Genomic DNA, 9,833 nt, shown 5'->3' on the forward strand with positions numbered 1-9,833 from the left:
AAAAATAATAGACAGATGATATAGATGAAGTTGTGCTGAAAAAACAGATCCAAACATGGGTATAGTAAACATTTGTTTCTATAGTATATAAAGGCCAAATCAAAAGGACTGAAAAACAGACAGAATAGACTCAGACCACTAAGGGTTAATATTGGAATGTTTCTGACACAGAAGGGACAGTGGGACTATTATTTTATTTTATTTATTTATTTATTTATTTATTTATTTTGTATTATTATTATTTTTTTTATTTTCTTTTACAACTTGGTTAAATTATTTCAGTGTGTGTATCAGTACTTTTTGAACATTTTGAGCACAATTTCAATCATACCCCCAGGGATTCCCGAGAGGGGGGGAGAATGAGAATCCCAATCGGACTGACCTACCGGCAATGACCCTAGCTAACGGACAATCGATAAAGAGCACAGTCTGCATCTGCGGCAAGGTGTGCAAAAACCCGACAGGTCTCAAAATCCACCAGACCAAGATGGCCTGTCTGAGGGGAGGATGAGTGAAGCAACGCACAGGTGCAGTGGCCGGCACTACAGACGAAGTGCTTGTCACGGTCCCTGATCAGACGGAGGAGGAGCCATGCCCGGAGCCACCCCACAGTGCCCGGAACCTCCGAGCTGCACCAGCCCCCCCGCAAACTGGAACATCAGGACAACGTCGGGTTAAGTGGCCTGCCGCCAACAACAAGGAGTGGCTTCAGCTGGATGCGGACATTGACAGGATCATGGAGACAACAGTGAAGGGCGATGTGGACCACAAACTCCAGGCCATGTGCACCCTCATAACAACCATCGGCGCAGAACGGTTTGGGGTGACAGAAAGACCTGTGAGCAGTCAGGTAGTGAGACCCAACCGGCGGGAGCTCAAGATCAGTCAGCTGAGGCAGGAACTGAAGACCTTGAAACGCCAGTTCAGGGCAGCAAAGGAGGAGGAGAGAGGCGCCTTGTCTGAGCTCAGGCAGCTCTTGAGGAGAAACCTCATCACACTCAGAAGAGTCGAATGGCACAGAAGGAAGGGGAAAGAGAAGGCCAAGAAGCGCAAGGCATTCATTACCAACCCATTCAGCTTCACCAAGCGACTACTGGGACAGAAGAAGAGCGGTAACCTGGTGTGTCCTGTGGAGGAGATCAACCACCACCTCAACATCACCTTCAGCGATCCAACAAGGGAGCAAGATCTTGGCCCATGCGAGGCACTGGTAAAGCCGCCAGAGCCCGGGGTGCAGTTTAATACTGCAGAGCCCACCCTGAAAGAGGTCAAAGAAGTAGTGATGGCTGCAAGATCCAGCTCCTCCCCAGGCCCCAGTGGAGTCCCTTACAGAGTCTACAAGCAGTGCCCCAAACTGCTTGTGCGACTCTGGAAGATCATGAAGGTGATCTGGCGCAGGGGAAGGGTCGCAACTCAGTGGAGGTCTGCGGAGGGAGTCTGGATTCCGAAAGAAGAGGATGCAAGAAACATCAAGCAGTTCCGTATCATCTCGCTGCTATGTGTTGAAGGGAAGATCTTCTTCAAGATAGTATCCCAACGGCTTACAGACTTCCTCTTGAAGAACAGCTACATAGACACCTCAGTACAGAAGGGGGGAGTTCCAGGTGTTCCGGGATGCCTAGAACACACGGGTGTTGTCTCGCAGCTGATCCGGGAGGCAAGGGAAAGCAGAGGGGATTTGGCAACACTCTGGCTGGACCTAACAAACGCCTATGGATCCATTCCCCACAAGCTCGTCGAAACAGCACTGACAAGACATCATGTGCCAGTGACCATCACCAACCTCATCCTGGACTATTATAACAACTTCCAGCTGAGGGTAACATCGGGATCATTAACATCTGCCTGGCAACGCCTGGAGAAGGGTATTATAACCGGCTGCACTATTTCTTTTTTTTTTTTAATTCACTTTTAATTGACATTCTATAACAATGTTGACAAATATATTCATTTTAAATGTCATCAACATTATGTTAATCTGAACGTCCCATTTTTTAACAATGAAACAAACAAAAAGAACATAAACAAGTAGGGAGTGAATTGCAGTTAATATGTTTACTATATCTAATCTTCTATTCAAAAATAAAAGTATCAAAGTCTGGTCTGCGTGGCATGATGTATTCCATCCATTTCTTCCACCGCGTAACAAACAAGTCCTTCTTATAGTTCACCTCTGCAGTAAGTCTCTCCATCTTATATATGTCCACTGTAATGTCCATCCACATGCTCAGCGTTGGGCTTTCCGATGAAAGCCATTTTCTTGTGATGGCTTTTTTGGCTGCTATTAACAGGATATTAAATAAATATTTGTCTCTCTTTGGCCATCCTTCTGGTATAAGTCCAAAAAATAAAGATTTACATTCAAAGGATAAGTGGCTCCCGATAATTTCTTGTGTTTCCTTATGTATTTCCTTCCAGTAATTTTCGATAACAGAACAATTCCAGAAGAGATGACAATGATTTGCATTTGTATTACCACATTTTCTCCAGCAAACTGGGGAGTTATCTCTATAGTGGGACTTTTGATGTGGTGTTATGAAACATCTAATCAAGCTTTTCCAGCCAAACTCTTTCCAGCTCTGTGAACTACTACACTTCCATTGATATTCCCAGACTCTTATCCACTCTTCTTCTGTCAGATCCAATCCTCCCTCTATTTCCCATTTTGTTTTTATATATAAAGTGGAATGTGTTTTCATGTTAACAAGCCCTTTATATAGATCTGAGATAATACCTCTATGTTTGTGTGAATCATAAGCCCTTATGAATACATTCAATAACTGATTACTTTTTTCTGCTAAATTTTTTATTTTTTCATTAACAAAGTGTCTCAGCTGTAAGTAACGATAGAAGTCTTGTGTCTCTAGAGCATATTTCTCTTTAATTCTTTCAAAACTAAGTAGTGTATTATCCTTTATAATCTTACATATAGCCGTGATGCCTTTATTCGCCCACTCTTTAAATCTGCTATCTAATTTATTTGGTGCAAATTGTGTGTCATATGCACACCACTTAAGAATCACGATATCTTTTTCTAATTTATATTCAGTTATCACTGTTTTCCATACTTTTAAGGTTAACCTGATCCATGGATTTTCCATACTTCTAATGAAATCTTGTAAGTTACTGTCAGCCATCAGGGCTTGTATTGGAATAGGAGTTAGACCCTCTTCAATGTTTTTCCACTGAGCATCATACGAAGGGTTACACCAACATATAATATATCTTAATTGTGCTGCCCAGTAATAGTCTCTAAGGAAGGGAAGGCTCCATCCTCCTTTTGCTTTTGGCAATTGCAGGGTTTTAAATCTAATTTGAGGTCTTTTACCTTGCCATATGTATCTGGAGAGAATTTTATCCCATTCATTGAAGTGTTTTTGACCTATTTCTATTGGGAGAGTTTGGAATAGATATAATAACTTGGGTAAAATATTCATTTTAATCGAGTCTATTCTTGAGCTAAAACTTAAACTTGGAATTAGATTCCATCTTGAAATATCATCTTTAATTTTTTTTTTCTATCGGTATATAGTTGTGTTGATATAGTACTGTAAAATCCTTCGGAATGATAACCCCCAGATATTTAAAATGTTCCGTTTGCCATGCTAGATGATATTTATTCTTAATTTCATCTACTGGGTTGTAATTATATGTGAGTACTTGTGTTTTGTTTATATTAATTTTGTATCCTGATAGGTGACCAAAGTAATCAAATGAATGCATTAATTTGAGTAGGCAGTTTGTTGGTTGACTCAAGAAGATCAAAATATCGTCTGCGTAGCAGGCCAATTTATGCTCTTTTCCCTGAATATTAATACCTATTATTTCTTTGTTTTGTCTTATATATTGATTAAATGGTTCTAGGTATAGTGCAAATAATAATGGCGAGCATGTACAGCCTTGCCTTGTGCCTCTCTCTAAAGTAAAACTATTTGACAAGCCACCATTTATTTTGACTCTAGCAGTAGGTTTATTATATAATGCTTGTATTGTTTTAATTATTGTTTCATGCAGGCCAAACCTGTATAGGACTCGGTAGAGGAAACTCCAAGTTACCGAGTCGAAAGCCTTTTCCGCATCAATACTAATTACCATCGCGGCTGTTTTGTTTTTTTGGATATGGTTAATTATTTGTAATGTCCTTCGTAAATTATCTTGTGTTTGACGCTCTCGGATAAAACCAGTCTGATCATCACGTATTAGTTTGGGTAAAAATTTTTCCAGTCGCCTAGCTATAATAGAAGTAAACAGCCTATAGTCTATATTAAGAACGGATATAGGTCTGTATGATCCACATTCTAAATGATCTTTATTTTCTTTCGGAATGGCAGATATTATAGCTTCCCTCCAGCTGGGTGGTATTTGTGCTTTCTTTAATACCCAGTTTAAAGTGGGAAGCATCACTGGTATTAGCTCCTCTTTCATCTCCTTATACCATTCTGCTGTATAGCCATCTGATCCGGGTGACTTACTTAATTTCAGTTTCCTGATTGCCATTTTTAATTCCGTTTCTGTTATATCCTCAATCATTATTTTATTCTGTTCTTCATTTAGCATTGGTAATTCGAGAGAATTTAGAAAAGTATCTATTTCGGCTATGGTGCATCCTGTTTTTTCAGTGTACAAAGTCTTATAAAATGTCTCAAAGGCTCCTTGAATTTCATTTAGTTTAGTTTTTATTACTTTCGTCATTGGGTCTTTAATTTTATGAATCATGTTTTGTGCTGTTTTCTTTTTCAGCTTCCAAGCCAAAACTTTCAATGACTTTGACCCTCCTTCATAATATCTTTGTTTAAGGAACATTAGATTTTTCTTAATTTCCAGTGTTGTTATATTATTAATTTCATTTCTCGTTTTTCTGATTTCGTCCAATATATGTTGCGTAGCTTTCTTTTTATGTGTATTCTCTAATTCTTTTAATTTATCTTGTAATTCTTCTAATTTCTTGTTTCTCATCTTCTTTTTGTATGACGATATTGATATGATTTTGCCTCTCAAGACTGCTTTGAGTGCATCCCATAAAATAGGAGGAGATACATCCCCTTTGTCATTCATATCCAGGTAGAAACAAATCTCTTTTTTAATCTCTTCTTTAAAATGAGGGTCATGAAGCAGGCTAGAGTTTAGTTTCCAATTATTGATTTTTGCTTGTAGGTTTAGATCTATTGAGAGGTGTATAGGTGCATGATCGCTTAGGTCAATTGTTCCAATGTTACAAGTTTGTATTTTATCTTTGTCTTTTCCAAATATTAAGAAATAATCTATTCTTGTGTATAGTGAATGGGGAGCAGAGTAATGTGTATAATCTCTCTGATTGGGGTGCAGATCTCTCCATATATCAATTAAACCCACCTCCTCAAATAGTGTGTTAATTTTCTTCGTTAACAAATTTGAACTCTGTGTTTTCCCATTAGATGTATCTATTTTTGGTTGTAAGTATACATTTAAATCTCCTCCACATATTAGAAGGCCTACTGTTTCTGATACCATCATATCAACAACCTTCTTGAAAAAGTGGATGTCACTTCCTGGTGGTGCGTAAATATTCAATAATGTGACAGGGGTCCCCTCAATGTTTCCCCTTACGAGAATATATCGTCCCTCCCGATCACTTTTCTCAAATACTTTTTCAAAGTGTAATTTGCCTGAAATAAGGATGGCGACCCCCCTTCTTCGTCCGGATTTGTAAGAGGATGAAAACACATTTATGAAACCCATTCTTTTCAATTTCTCATGTTCCTTTAAGTCCAGATGGGTTTCCTGCAGGTATACTATCTGTGCTTGTTCCCTCTTCATTTTAGTTAATATCTTGTTACGCTTAATTGGGTTTAATAGACCGTTGACATTATATGAAATAATATTTACCTTTCTACTAACCATACTCTGATTTTTGAGTGTTTATAGAACAACAGAATCTTGTGCAATCTTTACACTCCCTGAACATATATGAACAGTAACATGAACATTTTAGCTGTATAGAACGACAGCTGCAAAAAGAACTGTTATTCGTAAATATGCTGACTTCCAATCGTGGGGTCCCAAGTAAGACCCTAAGCGAGCCCCGATGGGTGAGGGGCTTTGAGGGAGAGCCTCTCTCACCATTAGGTGTGAGAGGGCCTTCATTTTTTGTCCAACAAATGTCCATCATTTACCCAGCACAGGCAAATAAAAACAACACCCGACTTTTTTCTTTTTTTTTTTCTTATTTTGCCATATTTAGTTTGTACGTTCAAATAAAGAAATCCTATGTGCCTTTTATAATCAGACCTTAGGACGTCTTGGGTCAATGAAATGATATAAAAATGAAAGCAATAATTAGAGAGTCGAAGATATAAACAAGGGGGTGAGGAAGAGGGAAATAAAAAAAAAATAATAAAAAAAAAAAAGCCTCATCAACTGATCCCTTACACTTACGTCATTTTTTCAGTCCTCAGGACTATTTCATCCTTACTGTTCTTAACGTCTGTCTGCCTGGAGTCTTTCCTTGTAGCCCTGGTTCCGATCCTTGCTCACCTGGCCCCTGATCTTCCTCGATGTGCACCACGATAGATGTCGGATCTGCTCCAAAATAGTTTCCGGGCGTTTGATGATCTTTACTGGGAATCCCCTCTTCGCCATGTCGCTAGTTGTCTCCTCTACCGAGCCACACAACACAGTTCCCTCTGGGTAGAAAACTCTCATCTTTGCTGGGAACGGAGTCTGGAACCGGATTTTCTTCTCCTTTAACACTGCTTTTACCTCTGCGTACTCTTTCCGCTGCTTCAGGACCTCCGGTGCGTAGTCATGATCCAGATTAATCTTGTTTCCCTGATATTCGAATCCCCGCTTCTGCCAGGTAAGTTTTAATATTTCCTCCTTCGTTCTGTAGCTGGCCAGTTTGGCAACGATAGATCGTGGTGGTGCATTGGGTGGGGGCTTCAGCACGAGCGCGCGGTGCGCTCTCTCTACACGTATTTCAAACGAGTCGGGTAACTCCAGTTTAAGCTTCAATAAACGTTCAACAAAAACAGTCACTGATGGTGCGTCGTCTTCCGATCCCTCTTTGACACCGTGTATTCTTATGTTTTCTCTTCTGGAACGTCCCTCTAAGTCTGTTAGCTTAGCGTCCATGTCCATGTATAGTTTGAGCATCTCTGCTACTGCTTCCTCGTTAGCTTGTATTTTAGTTTCGGCTTCTTGAATCCTTTCCTCAGCTTCTTCCACTCTCTTGTTTGTGATGTTGATATCCTCTCGGATTCCCTGAAGCTGCTCATTATTATCTCTCCTAAAGTCTCTCAACTCACTCAGTATAAGATCCAAACTCGCACCGCTAGCTTGTTTCCCTTCGTCTGATAGCATGTCGTTATCCTCCACGTTGCTGCTAGCGGGTGAGACCTCGTCGTCCTCGTCTCCGTCGTGCAATGCGATTCTTGTGGATTTCCTTTGTTTTTGAATTTTGGCATCTTATAGCCCTAACCTTATTTAAATTTCGAATATTAATTATGAATTCGAGTCTTTGTGGGCTATTTTCTTTCTCAAGTCGGGAGCGCTATCTCCTATGCCGCCATCTTCTCTCAAAGCCAAACCGGAAGTCCGGCTGCACTATTTCAGTGCCACTCTTCTCCCTGGCTATGAACATGATTGTGAAGTCAGCTGAGGTGGAGTGTAGAGGCCCCTTGTCGAGATCTGGTACTCGGCAGCCTCCCATAAGAGCATTTATGGACGACCTCACAGTGATGGCAACCTCTGTTCCCGGCTGCAGATGGCTTCTCCAGGGGCTAGAGCGGCTCATCTCTTGGGCGAGGATGAGTTTCAAGCCCACCAAGTCCAGGTCTCTGGTCCTGAAGAAAGGCAGTGTGGCCGACCGGTTCCGCTTTACCATAGGAGGGACACCAATTCCAACGATGACGGAAAAACCTGTCAAGAGCCTGGGCAAGGTCTTCAACTGCTCCTTGAGGGACTCAGACACACTCCAGCAAACCAAGGCTGAGCTGACATCATGGCTCACAGCAATAGACAAGTCGGGGCTACCAGGGAAATTCAAAACCTGGATCTACCAACACGGAGTCTTGCCAAGACTCCTTTGGCCCCTGCTTGTCTATGAGGTGCCCATGTCAATGGTGGAGACACTGGAACGGACCATCAGTCAGTTTCTACGCAGGTGGCTTGGGCTCCCCCGATCCCTCAGCAGCATCGCTCTGTATGGCCATTCCACCATACTGCAACTTCCAATCAGCGGCCTGGTGGAAGAGTTTAAGGTCACACGTGCCAGGGAGCTGATGATGTACCGGGACTCCTCCGACAAGAAAGTTGCCACTGCAGGGATCCTGGTGAAAACTGGGAGAAAGTGGAAGGCACAGGAAGCCATTGACAGAGCAGAGGCACGACTGCAGCACAACATTTTGGTGGGCAACACGGCAGTGGGCCGGGCGGGACTTGGCAGCTTCCCCAAGCCCCGCTACGACAAAGCCAGAGGAAGGGAGAAACGTCACATGGTACAGGATGTGATCAGAGCAGAGGTGGAGGAAGATCGGCGGGTCAAGATGGTGGCTATGTACCAACAAGGCGCCTGGACGAGGTGGGAGCACGCCGAACAGCGGAAAATCACCTGGCCAGAGCTCTGGAGACTCGAACCCCAGCACATGAAGTTCCTCATCCAATCAGTATATGACGTTCTCCCTAGCCCAACCAATCTGCTGTGATGGGGCTTGGCAGACACCGCAGCATGCCAGCTGTGCCAGAAGAGAGCCACCCTAGAGCACATCCTCAGTTGCTGCCCGAAGGCCTTGGGGGAAGGGTGGTACCGCTGGCGTCACGACCAGGTCCTCAGGGCTCTGGCAGACACGCTCAGCTCAGCACTTACCAACTGCAAATACCAGCACACCCCCAAGAAGTCCATCACTTTCGTCAGAGCTGGGGAGAAGGCACAACATCAGCCAAGTTCCTCTGGGGGGCTCCTCACCACTGCATGAGACTGGAAACTCCATGTTGACCTGGGAAGACAGCTCAAGTTCCCAGAGAACATTTCGGCCACTTTACTTCAGCCAGACATGGTGTTAACATCAGAGTCAACAAAGCAAGTGGTCCTGGTTGAGCTTACTGTCCCTGGGAAGACAGAATGGAGGAGGCCAACGAACGCAAGAGGGCCAAATATGCTGAGCTGGTGACTGAGTGCCGGAGCAATGGCTGGAAAGCCCGCTGCGAACCAGTTGAGGTGGGGTGCCGGGGTTTTGCTGGCCAGTCACTACCCCGAACCCTAAAACTCCTTGGAGTAAAAGGTCAGCTGTGCAGAAGAGCCATCAAGAGCATCATAGAGGCTGCAGAAAAAGCCTCAAGGTGGCTATGGATCCGGAGGGGAGATCCGTGGAGTAGTGGGCCACTTGGACACAAGCCGGGGACTGATCACCCCCGGCTGGGTCGCCCGAGCGAGGGTGTTTGATGATCAAAGACCCGAAACACCCTATGACCTCGGGTTCATCACTGATGATGTGTCCAAGTAGCACCTAGCGGTGTATTTAAGAACAATAATACCGCAATAATAATGATAACTGTGATAATTTTGGTCACAATAACCGTGATATGAAATGTTCATCTGGTTCCACCCCTACTTGGGCACAAGCGAAGTTAACCAAAAATACAAACAAAACCCTGACAAAAAACATCATAAAACATAATTAAGTTCTATGACCGGGGTTTTAGGATATTTCACCTCCAATACTGTGTTTCATAAACAACAAATGTGAGTTATCGTAGAACAACTCTTTCTTGTCAGACATTGGCAGTTCCAAGGCTTTGGGGTGGATATGGTGGAACACCAACGCCCACAGACCAGGGTTAATGTGACAGAAGGGGAA

The 9,833-nt window shown here is 42.9% G+C and overlaps 1 pseudogene; it reads left to right on the forward strand.

Annotated features, from left to right (window-relative positions):
• Window positions 1–391: 391 nt before the first annotated feature.
• LOC115426861 (uncharacterized) lies at window positions 392–9,499 on the forward strand (annotated as a pseudogene).
• Window positions 9,500–9,833: the final 334 nt, after the last annotated feature.

This window comes from Sphaeramia orbicularis, chromosome 10, assembly GCF_902148855.1.
Source record: "Sphaeramia orbicularis chromosome 10, fSphaOr1.1, whole genome shotgun sequence".
Lineage (NCBI taxonomy): Eukaryota > Metazoa > Chordata > Actinopteri > Kurtiformes > Apogonidae > Sphaeramia > Sphaeramia orbicularis.